Genomic DNA, 12,194 nt, shown 5'->3' with positions numbered 1-12,194 from the left:
TGTGTTTGGATTATGAATATTCCACCCTTGCATATTCGTATTATTTTATTATTATGGCTCAATCGAGGGTTGTTTAGAATGACCAAAAGTAATTAAAGAAATCAAGAAGTTTAATTGAGGATGGAGTGCTGATTAATGAACATTGGAATTTTATATTTTTTTATTTTTTGGATTCTATCTTTCAGCATTTTTTTTTAAATAATAAAAGTAAAATTTTTGTTTAAGGGTGGGCGATGTATTCTTCAACAACATTTTTATTTTTTATTTTATTATCTTCTTAAAAAAGAAAAAAAAAATCTGTCAACAACAACAATGGGCTAATAGAGTTGGTGTGTAACATATAAAAACCGATCATTTAAAAATCTAACATTTTTTTAAAAAAAACAAAACAAATTTTTTTTAAGTGTTCTGTTTACAGCAACATTGGGTTGGTGTGTAACAAGCAAGAATCGATTTTTTTTAATCCCACATCATCTTCTTAAATGGTTCCACACAGTTACATCGTCTTCAACAGAGACATCTTCTTCAACACCTCTCTCTCTCTCTCTCTCTCTCTCTTCACCACCAAACAAATGGTGAACCCTTGGAAGACTTATGTGAAACTCTCTGCCATTCTCATGGGTTCCCATGGTCTAACCAAAAGGTCACTTGCTTTTCTTAATTACCCGGCACAGCTTATGTTCAAATCCATCAAGGTTTTGCCTATAATGGTAATGGGAGCCTTCATTCCTGGTCTACGACGGAAATACCCAATCCACGAATACCTTTCGGCTCTACCGCTTGTCGTGGGTCTCATCTTTTTCACCTTAGCGTACTCTCACACACCTCCTAACTTCAATGTGATAGGTGTCGTGATGATATCGGGTGCTTTAGTCATGGATTCTTTTCTTGGTAATTTACAAAAAGCAATCTTTACCATGAATCCTGAAACAACACAGATGGAGATGTTATTTTGTTCAACTGATTGCTTTTCTTGATTCCACCAATGCTTTTGACTGGAGAGTTGTTCAAGGCCTAGACTACATGTTATCAGCATCCTTATGTATATTGGGTACTAGTATTCGAAGCAATGGCCACATTAGTCGGCCAAGTATCTGTTTTGTCCCTAATTGCCCTCTTTGGTGCTGCAATCACAGCCATGAATACAACGGCAAGAAAGACGGTAGCGTTATCTTACATGATGTTCACGAAGCCATTAACAGAACAACACAATAAAGTCTTTTAAAGGAGAGAAGAAAGTTGGAAGTAACGCTTTAGTCTAAAAATGCATTTTTTTCTTCTTCTTTAATTTTGATTTGTGGCTATAAAAAAAAAAAAAAAACGAAATATTCAGAGAAAGAAAGAGGGCGATGGTGATGTTTTTGAGGTCTCACGTGGGCCAGACCTATAAGGTTGGTGTTGGATGGGAAAATATTAAATTTTTTTTACAAATTTACATATGGCATTTATCAAAAAATTCCATTACTTTTAAAAGTTTATTTTACTCAAACAAATTTTGGGTGGGACCCATATTTTTGAAAAAAAAAAGATTAATTTTCTTAAGGGCGTTCCTCAACAAATATTGGCTGGATTTTCTGTTTTTTTTTTTCACAAAACAGTCATGCATGTGGGGCTCAATTCTTTATATTAGTTTTTATTTTATCAATGTGGGTCTCACCCCAAACTTTGCTAGGTGACGGAAACCACTTTTAAGAATGGTTGTTTGACTGCAAATATAGATAACCCTTAAGCAAGGCTAATATCACTAATCTAGTAAGATTTCATACTTACTAAGGGTAGTTGAGTTCACCGTGTGCCACATAAAATCACCGTTCAATGTCATAGGCTTGTGGAAGCCAAAACTTAAAGAACTTTCAAAAGAAAATTTTCAAGAAAAATAATTAATTTTTATTTTTAGATTCGGGATTTCGTAATCGCTCATTTTCAAAAACCTTGGATCAAAGCTACGAAAAAAAAATAAATGTGAATTTTATTTTTGGATAGAAAATTTCCCATCAAAATCTTTAAGGTTGTGACATTGGATTGCCGACATGATGAACCACATGGCCTAAGGACCCTTAGTAAAATTTGAAACCTTATGAGTTGGTCACGCTAGCCTATGTTCTCAAAAGATTTTCCATGCATGTTTTTCAAAAAAAAAAATAAATAAATAATGTGCTCATCACTCCTTACCTCAACAATTACCATTCTATCCTCGAGGCAATATTCGTTAAAGTCTTGATTTTGTTTGGATCACCCAAAATAACCCTTGATTGGACCATAAATAATAAATTTGTGGGCATATGCCTATATAATGTGCCATGATCTCTACAAATATATTTGTGATGTTTTTGCTTTCATCTTAATTTCGATGTGATGGGTTTTATATTATTTTCTTGATCAATATTCATTTGATAACTGTATATTGTAATGGTTTTGATCAGGCCTAGGGCCCATTTGTTTAAAAAAGGCCCCGAGCACACCCCACCCTATTTTACACACACCACATGCACATTTACTGTTTTGCACACTTGCATGTCCCACATAGCCAACGTGACACTAATGCGTGGCCCGGTCTCTTTAGAGATGCGACGTCATTCATGAAAACCACAACTCCAGTCACGTACCTTAGGGTATATCAAACTGGGGCATCAGTATCGTCTGATCAGGTGACTCTGAAAGGTATATTGATGCACCCAGGCTGGAGCGACCTGAGCCTTTTACCTATTGTGAACCACATAGTCACATGTCTCGATTGCCAACGTAGGACTAGTACGCGGTCGGTCCCCTTGTGGGATGCTAAACCATTTATGAAAGCTACAACTCTTGACTCGTACCCGTACGTATGTAAAAGATAATCCAAGTACATCAATTGCACTTCTTGATCAAAATTGGTGCCTAAGCGAGATCTTGCCCCGTTGTACCCTACTGTATGAGGGGGATAGACGACGTCTATTCTAGATAAGAGGTATTTAAGTGGGCCCTTGCACAACATCGTGCGTCACCTCTCAATTGGAATTCAAACTGGCTGTTTTTGACTTCAGAGAAGTGAGTTGAAATTTTAGATTATCACCTATACGGTATATCAAACCAAGTCACCACGTATCGAGAGGTATATAAGTGTATTTGGGTAAGGGTAGCTAGATAAAAATGCATTGCACGTAGTAAGCTTAGAGTCTAGAAACCTTCTCTATAGGTCACGACTCGAACTTATCATGGGTGTTCCCGGGTTGTTTATTCAATGAGACCTTGTGAATGATGAGATTAATGTATGTGAAAGATGAGATCATAATGCATGTGAATGATGAGATGAATGTATATGAATGATGAGATCAAGAATGTGCGGGTTTGTCCTCAAGGATATATTTTTTTGTTGTTTAACCTAATTTGAAATTACAGTATCACTAGGTACACCAACCCAATAAAAAATTCATTTTAAACTTGACCCAGTCCATTTCGATCCAACGATTATTATAGGCCGAGCCATTTGAATCAAAATGAAATTCAAACTTTTTTCTAATTTAGATTTTTAACCTATTTTAAAAGAAGAAAAATGTTTCTAGAAGAGAAATGCTTTCCAAAAGTAAAATGTTTTCCAGAAGAATAAGATTTTCCAAAGGGAAATGCTTTCCCAAAAAATTTTTCTAAACAAAAAAAGAAAAGGAAGAAAAATATTTTTAAAAAAAATGATTTACAAAAAAGCCTATTTTTTGCATAAAAAATTATTGAAATATGTTTGTGGAAGTTGTTATTCAATGAAAACATTATTTGTCAATATTTTTCAAAGTGTGCAATAAATTTTTTTTTTTGAATAATCATTACATTAATGAATTGTTTAATGGATTGATGCACATAATTCAATAAAATCTCAGGATTCATTTAAAATGTTATCAAGGGGGTGACACTGAAACTGGTTAAATTCATCTTCAATGAGGTTTAAGAGTTATCATTGTACCTAAGCTCAATCATCCATTGTCTAGCTAGGGTTGTAAATCCAGTCAGTTAGAACAAATGTCAATATCAAGTCAATAGTCAGAAATGACCTCAAAATTTCTCAACATCGCCCAGTTGTTCTTTGAAGATCACAGTGCCTTAGTCATGCTGGTTGTAAGCAATGTCTCAGTCCTTAGTCTTAATCAAGCCCGTTGTGGGTAGTCTTGTATTTTCATGAGTCCTTCGGATTAGTTCGAGTCCCTTCTTTTCATCAACGTCATGTCTTCTTTTCGAGTTGATTTTTTTTTCTATTGAGTCGAGTTAGTTTCGAGTCATAGAGGTGTCTGTCGTCCCGTCTAAATTTGATTGGATAAATGAAAATTTTGAATACCTCGAGTGCATTAACAAATTAACTACTAATCTGGCTTTAAGGATAGATTTCTTTCTTGAGCAAGAAGATAAGAGTCAGACTCAACCTTTAATCTAGAAAGCAAAAGTCATTGACCACAGAACAAAAAAAATAATTCCTAGAGAAATTTAAATAGAATCCATCCTATCCCTAGAGGAACACGAGGGGATAATGAATTTACTCAGAAATTTGAAAGACTTGTTCGCGTGGTCTGATGAGGATATGTTAGGTGCAAGCTTGGGTATTGTTCAACACTGAATAGATACTCACCCAATGAGATGAAAATATCGATGGAGATGTTATAAAATGTATCGGTGCTATCCTCACTGCATCTTGAGTTGCAAATCACATATTATCAGTTGATATGGGGGTATCCTCTGAACTGATTTATGATAATGGGGTCGTACTTCAAAGCTTACTCTGTGTTCAAAGTTCAATATCTGGCATCACAAATCAGCCCCCTACCATTCTCAGATTAATAGAGCGGTTGAAGCAGTTAGTAAGTGTCTCAAGATAATCATCGTGAAAATGTGTCAATCACATCGAGATTGGTTAGAAAAACTATCATTTGCACTATGGGCATATCGAACTTCAATTCGATCCTTTACTAGAGCCAATCCTTACTCCTTAGTGTATGGCATGGAAGCAGTCTTACTAGTTGAAATGGAAATTCTGTCTCTCAGGGTCTTGTTAGAAAGTCAGTTGTCAGAAGTAGATTGGGTTCGTTAATAGTATGAAGAGTTAAATTTGATCGAAGAAAAATGACTAAGAGCTTTTTACCACGTGCAAGTTTATCAAAGAAGAGTCGTCTGTGCGTTTGACAAAAAGATCAAGGCCTGTCACTTACAAGTCAGAGATTTAGTAACTATCTTTGACCCTAGAGGAAAATTCAAACCAAATTGGAGAGGTCCGTTCATCATCAAGAAAATATTACCAGGAAAAGCTGTCAGGCTTCAAGATCATGATGGAATCGATTTACCAAAACCAACCAACCTTGACCTAATCAAACGGTACTACATTTAAGGAGGTCATCGTTGGCCAAATCAATTATCCTATTACCCTGTTCAATATCTCCTTTCTCAGCCCCTTGCAGCCTTTTTTCAAAAAAAAAATAAAAAATAAAAATCTTTTTATTCCTCAGCCCGATCACCTAACCCAGGGGAGGGAAAAATTCGAACTACGTCTTGGTCTAATCCCAAAATTCTGGAGTACGTAGTCAACCTGAGAAGTTACTTTAGGCTCGACCACATCAAAATAAAAAAAATAGATTTCCCGACACAGAAAAAATCTAAAAAGAAAAAAAATTCAAAAGAAAAAGAAATATTGTCAAAGTGGGGAAGAAAACTCAAGGAAAAAGAAAATAATTTAAAAAGGAATGCCACACGAGGGGCATTTGGGTTTTTGAGCCTCAAAATTCCTTTCTTTTTATACATAGTCCTAAGCTTACCTATAAAAGTCCTTCTAAGTACCATGTGAAAAATCAAGGATGATAGCAAAGCATGATCAGACAGTAATTCTAGAAGTTCAGACAGGAAGAAAAGAAAAAAAGCCTGTTAGGTTGTAAACCTGAAAATGGCAACTTAGACAAAAACTAAGGCAAGCTCGCAAGGTTGAAAAGAGAAAAAATTATAAGTTCGCTAGATCGAAAACCTAAAAAGGCGATCTAGGCAGAAGTTAGAGCATGCTTGCTAGATTGAAAACCTAAAAAGGCAATCTAGGCAAAACTCAGAGTAACCAATAAAAGAAAATCTCTACTGAGTTGAGAAGCTGAAAAGGCGATCCGAGCCGAAACATCAGAACTCCGAATGATTAAGTTTCAATACCCAGTTTGAACCAAATATAGACTCAGTGGATACAAGTATCTTGTCAATGATTGATCTGAAGAGTTTCATGTCTCTAAGCGAACCGACGGGGAGAAAAAATAAATTCTATGATGAATTTCAGAAAGAAATATTTTGTTCCAATTTCTTTGAGCCAGATTCAAAATCTTCTATATAGAAAGTCAAAATTAAAAGTTAAACCTTTATTGCGCTTACGGTAATCAAGGATTTCAAACTTTCATAACAAGGGCACTTCCTTTTTCTAAAGAGTATAGTTTCCCCCCTTTACACTAGGGGCATTTGTTTTCAAATTATGTTAAATTATCCTTAGTGTAATATTCCCTGTCAAATTAGGGGCATTTTGGTTCTAAAGCCTGGTCAATTTCAACCCCAAAGGATAAGGTGAACTTTGAATAAATGGTTACCCTCTTGATAGTAATTTTGAAAACTCCTCAGATTCAAAGAGAGTTAAAATGTTTACCGGACCTTCATAAAATCCAACATTTTAAAATAAAAAAAATATTCAAATGCGAGGTTAATCCCCTGTTTGTTCCCTCAAAGCTTACTTCATTACTCTTTCACTCTGAGTAGGTAGAGTAGAACTTCTAAAAAAGAAAGTTAGTTCATTATTCTTTCACTCCGATTAGGTAGAGTAGAACTACCCAAAATAATTAGTTCATTACTCTTTCACCCTGGGCAGGTAGAATAGGATTCCCAAAATAATTATTTCATTACTCTTTCACTCCGAGTAGGTAGAGTAGAACTTTCCAAAATAATTAGTTCATTACTCTTTCACCCTGGGCAGGTAGAGTAGAACTTCCCAAAAGATTAGTTCATTACACTTTCACTCCGAGTAAGTAGAGTAGAACTTCCAAAAAAAATTAGTTCATTACTCTTTCAACCTGGGCAGGTAGAGTAGGACTCCCAAAAAAATTAGTTTATTACTTTTTCACTCCGAGTAGGTAGAGTAGAACTTCCCAAAAAATTAGTTCATTACTCTTTCACTCCGAGTAGGTAGAATAGAACTTCAAAAAAAAAAATTAGTTCATTACTCTTTCACCCTGAGCAGGTAGAGTAAACTCCCAAAAAATTAGTTCATTACTTTTTCACTCCGAGTAGGTAGATTATAACTTCCCAAAACAAATTAGGTCATTACTCTTTCACCTTGGGCAGGTAAAGTAGGACTCTCAAAAGTTTAGTTCATTACTCTTTCACTCCGAGTAGGTAAATTAGAACTTTAAAAAAAAAATAGTTCATTACTCTTTCACTCCAGGTAGGTAGAGTAGAACTTCCCAAAAAAATTAGTGCATTACTCTTTCACTCCGAGTGGGTAGAGTAAGACTCTAAAAAAATATATAAATTCATTACTCTTTCACCTAGAGTAGGTAGAGTAGGACATTCAACTTTCTCTCAACTTTTGCTCAGATTTGTCTCAAATCTCATTCAAATTTTCTCGAGTTTTGTTTTACTCAGTTTCACACAATGCACATACTTGCACATTTGTTTCATTAGTTAAGGAGAATTTTTTAAAATTCAAGGATCTGACACTGTCAATGAGAGTTCTCACTCGATGACCTGACAACCTTTTAATTCGGGGAGAGGTTTACCCTCAAGGATCCGAACACCTCGACGAATTGCTAAATCAGGCTGTAAAATGAACTGTCACTAGCTTTGGCATTCGGATATCGCACTATCTACCAAAATAGATTTGCTATCTAGTTTGCTTCAACCCTCTGCCAAAGAGGGGCATCTGTAGACACCCCATTTTTACATTCGCCTGATTAATCAACTCGTCAACCCGATCACAATGATTCCCAATGATGGATGTTTATTCCAATACTTTATTTTGTTACCAGATATGTTTCAAAAATCCGAATGAGGTATCTCGAATTGATAAAACTGTAGAAATCACGTCACGCTAGGAAAATATAACCCCAGAAACTTAGAAATCATCATCTTTCAGACAAAAAGAAGCTTCACGATAAAAATCACTAAAAATTAACCAAATTACCAAAATACCCCTAACATCAAAATAACCCTAGAGCGTACGTTACACTTAGGGAAACCCTCTCCTAATACATAAAATAACAAATCGAAATCAAATAAATCATTTCGTTAATTTTCATAGAATTTGACAAAATTATGAAAATACCCCTCATAAAGTTCACGATCATTTCAAACAAAAAATTTCATAAATAACACAAACAAATATTTCCATTAAATTCCTTACGAAAAATTGATTTTAAAATATCTTAGAACATCAAAAATCGACTTAAAATACGAAAAATCCTCTCCGGGGGCAAAATGATAATTTCATAATTTTTATAATTAAAAATTTTAAAATTAATAAATAAAAATTAAATAATTAAAGTTAAACATTAGAAAAATTAATTTAAAAATTTAAACTAAGAAAATCGATCAATCAGGCTCTCAGGCAAAATTGTTGAGGGTTACCAAGATATTTATTCAAGGACCCCTTCCATTTGGGGGTCCAAAGAATTAAAGATATAATAGAGGGGGGTTATCCAAAAAATTAAAGTCAATCAAGTAAGACTAAAATCAAGGTATTAAAGTCAATCAAGTAAGACTAAAGTCAAAATTAAAGTCAATTAATTAAGACTAAAGTCAAAATCTTAAAGTCAATCAATTAAGACTAAAGTCAAAATCTTAAAGTCAATCAAATAAGACCAAAAGTCAAAATCCTAATAGATTTATAATTAAATAATAACTCTATTTAATAGAATTTTAACTAAAATATAATTCTAACTAAAACAATTATAATTAAAATACAACTCTACTTAAAACAAATCTAACTAAAATATAACTCTAACTAAAAGAATTCTAATTAAACACTAATTCTATCTAAATCAACCCTTAAAAAAATCTATAAATAGGGGTCCTCACACCCTATTTTCGTATCAAATGAAAAACCGTAAAAGAAGTAGGTCAAAAAGCTTCCCTAACCTCCCACAAACCCTAATTTTGAAACCCCAACTCCTTACCTAACACTCATACTTCGATTTTAGCCTGAAAAACACCTAGAAGCCCTTCAAAAACACCTCAAAATCCATAAAAAAGTTCAAAGAATCCAGATCTAAGAAAGAGATACCTTGCCTTGAAGATCCGAAATCAGATCTGGAGACAGAACAATGTAAGAAGTACGGTACAATGAGCGATTTTATTAGATCTGAGGGAACAAAATCGTTACGTTCGAAAAAGATAAGTATTTTTATTTTTTTATATTATTATTTAGGTCTTGTTAGCAATGTAGTTTTATTTGAAAATTAGTATAGACCGGTGTTTGCCGGGCAGGGTTGGTGCCTAACACCTTCCAACCCCGTAACGTGATCCCCGGACCCGTATTTTTTTTTTCGTAGATTAGTTTATTTACCTTTTAGAGTCAAAATTTGGTTCTTAGACCGTAATAACTAGGTGGCGACTCCCAAACCTCAAGGGCCAAAAGTGGATCCGTGCACCCCGCGGATCGAGGGCACTTTCAGTTGGAAATCAAATGGGGATTGACTCAATAAAGGGGATTTTTGGACTATTGAGTTGGCTCTAAGAGGACACTCATTCTCTTTCTAATTCTCATGAAAAATTTGAAACTCTAGTCTTTAAAAATAAAATTAAGAATTATCTTCGAGATGCATAAGATGTATATTTTATCTTGATAATTAGATTTTGTATTTTGACAGTTAGGATTTCATGTTTTTCATGATTTATCATGCCAAGCTAGAGATCAATAGCACAAGCTATTTGAATAGTTCAAATGATTTTATAAAACTTTGCTAAAAAAAAGTAGTGCCAAACTAATTTTTTCTAGAATCGCAAAAACATTGGAAGTTGTAGTACCACCTTAAATTGATGTAATTGTTATATATACATAAATGTATAGTGAATGACCACATAATTACCATCTCGATAACCTCCATCTCTTTATGTGCCATACTAATTGATGTTACTCTCAACTTTCACCTCCCTTTCATTATTATTGTAAGCCTATGAATATAGGTATTGACAACATGAATTAAATGAAATTACATTAGAGTTCTTGAAGAATAATTTTTCTTATACTTTGGTGTCTTGCAATATCTCTTAGTTTTACAATATCTTACCATTTTTTTAAATTTTACAATACATTAGCAACACGAGTCTCTACTTGTTGATCGTTGGGAAGACTACTTCTTTTGTTCTTTATGAAAAGGTTCAAGATCACATCTAAAGAAGGGTAAGAAAAATAATTTTGTTTATGATTCATGTTGCTCATAAATTAGTAGGAATATTCAATTTTGATTTTTTTTAAGAAACCTCCTAAAGAAGTAGTATATCCAGAAAATGGATTTTTAAAGAAACATCCTAAAGAGGTAGTATATCCTGAAGATGAATTTTTAAGAGAACCCTCTTGAATATGACATTCTGAAGATAATTTTTTTAAAATATATATCTATAGTCAAAACTTGAAATTTGATGATCTACATGGTCAGGTTGGGACTTGAAGTCTTCACCTTTATATATTAAATCAAATTGAACTAGAAATTCAATGATTTTATGTGTAGAACTAGAAGTTATCACAATTACATAAAGAACCCAAAGTTCTATAAAAAATCCAAAATATTTTGAACAATCAAAAAGGATTTGAGGTTCCTTAATCATTGATCAAAATAGAACTAGAAGTTCTAAAAAATTCAATAGTTGTACGTGTTTATTGAATTTTTTTATTGACATACATCTTTTTAATCATTGTTAAATTTTTTTTTTAATTTATTACATATATCTAATTGTAAATTCTTTATTGAATAGTTCCTAAATAAATAAATAAAAGAATGAAAAATATCACGAAGCTTGAGTTCAAGGCTATTGAGCTATCAAAAGAAAATTATTTGTCCTAGATCCTGGATGAAGAGACTTCCAATCCCAATGCCTTGGAAATGCCATAAAGGCAGGCAACACTATATCCCAGTAGGACAAAGCTAAAACTCTTATATTCTTGAGACATTATATCTATGATGACATAAAAAGCGAGTACATAACAAAAAAGGATTCTCTAAACCTATAAAACTCCTTGAATGAGCGCTATGACCACCTGTTGGATAGGATCTTCTCTCTAACACTTAATCAAAATGATTTGAAATCTGAATGGGTTTAAGTCACATACCTTTTTCGAAGCTTGAACAACAAATTAACATGAATGAAATCCAATATCAGCCTTTGATGTTATTCAAGTTGAAACAATGGTGCTCTAGGAAGATAAGAATTCTAATTTATTTAGGAAATCACAAGATCCCCAATCGATGAAAATTTCTTAGATTGCAAAAATTATTTCCAACTTGGTCCCCAAGGTCCTTAGCCAATAGCAATTCAATCCCTTTAAAAAATCAGTATTTAATTGGACCACAAAAGGATATTTTAATTCAAAGAAAACCCAAAATAAACGAATAGTTTTGATTAAAATTCTAACAATCTCCCACTTGGTCCAATAAATAATTTTGTTTTGCGAAAAAGACTTGGGAATTGAAAAGTTTATAATTTAAGATCGAGTGGCCACTCTTAGTTTTAGAAAATCATTGGCTAAGACAATTGGTTACCACTTTAACTTTTACCCAATCTCAACGAAAATGCCAATAGTGGATCATAAATGCTTTGGCACTCCTTAGAGTCGGCACCAAGACAATTCCATGGTCACAAAACAAGATTATCAAGGAATTGAGAGTTTATCCTCATAGTGATTTTGTAGAGTATCAAGAGATAATGTACATTCCTCATGCAATCACTTGCATACATTCTCTAAATTTGTCAAGCTTCACATATTGAATGTGTCACTCTGATATATTACAGCAACCGCCATGTGAAAAACATCACCACCCTATCATAATAAAGGCTTTAGTAATACATTGCCCAAATGCATCTAGCCTAAGCTATCCTCATGAACACTTTAACCGTATTCCCAGGCCAAACCTTTTATCCTCATTGCATAATACACAAGATACATGTATATATATCATGGTACAACAAAAATGTCAATAGTAAGGAGCACTAAATAAAATTTTATTATT

General features: G+C 33.5%; 1 pseudogene; it reads left to right on the top strand.

The window, feature by feature from the left end:
• The first annotated feature begins 482 nt into the window (after positions 1–482).
• Positions 483–1,225, top strand: LOC147404657 (UDP-galactose/UDP-glucose transporter 4 pseudogene; annotated as a pseudogene).
• The last annotated feature ends 10,969 nt before the right edge of the window (positions 1,226–12,194 follow it).

The sequence above is a fragment of the Akebia trifoliata genome, chromosome 4, assembly GCF_017979445.1.
Source record: "Akebia trifoliata isolate Shusen 1 chromosome 4, ASM1797944v1, whole genome shotgun sequence".
Classification (NCBI taxonomy): Eukaryota; Viridiplantae; Streptophyta; class Magnoliopsida; order Ranunculales; family Lardizabalaceae; genus Akebia; species Akebia trifoliata.
Note: the sequence above shows the minus strand (reverse complement) of the source record. Positions and strands in the feature narration are given on the sequence as shown.